Here is a 370-nt window from a genome sequence, read left to right as displayed (position 1 = left end):
CAAAAGAGGACACGACTAGAAATCAGTGGTTAAGTTGTATTTACAACACTGTTCCAGAACAGTTCAACTCAGATTCTGATGTGTGCAACGCATTTTATGGAGGACGTTTCCGGGAAGAGTAGACTACAATGCCGGCTGTTCTGACTCACAGACTGGAAGTACGTTTTCATATTTAAAGAATTTGCCACTGACGATTCAAACGCGAGTTTTGAGCAGTGTAGAGTAGCGCTTGTTGTTTGTCCTTTCTCCGATCACAAATGCAGACATGGTTTTATGTTTTTACGCGGCGCGATGCAAAGCATAAAAATACAGTATAAGTCATTATAATCCGTAATTATGTCCCCACTGGATGCAACAAATGCCTCGTTTG

General features: G+C 41.4%; 1 protein-coding gene across 1 annotated transcript in view; it reads left to right on the top strand.

Annotated features, from left to right (window-relative positions):
* The window catches only part of LOC107703354 (dedicator of cytokinesis protein 7-like), a 76,603-nt gene that overhangs the window by 73,456 nt on the left and 2,777 nt on the right, over positions 1-370 (top strand). The gene's annotated exons all lie outside the window — the stretch shown is intronic.

This window comes from Sinocyclocheilus anshuiensis, unplaced genomic scaffold (assembly GCF_001515605.1).
Source record: "Sinocyclocheilus anshuiensis isolate Anshui unplaced genomic scaffold, SAMN03320099.WGS_v1.1 scaffold58, whole genome shotgun sequence".
Taxonomy (NCBI): Eukaryota; Metazoa; Chordata; class Actinopteri; order Cypriniformes; family Cyprinidae; genus Sinocyclocheilus; species Sinocyclocheilus anshuiensis.
Note: the sequence above shows the minus strand (reverse complement) of the source record. Positions and strands in the feature narration are given on the sequence as shown.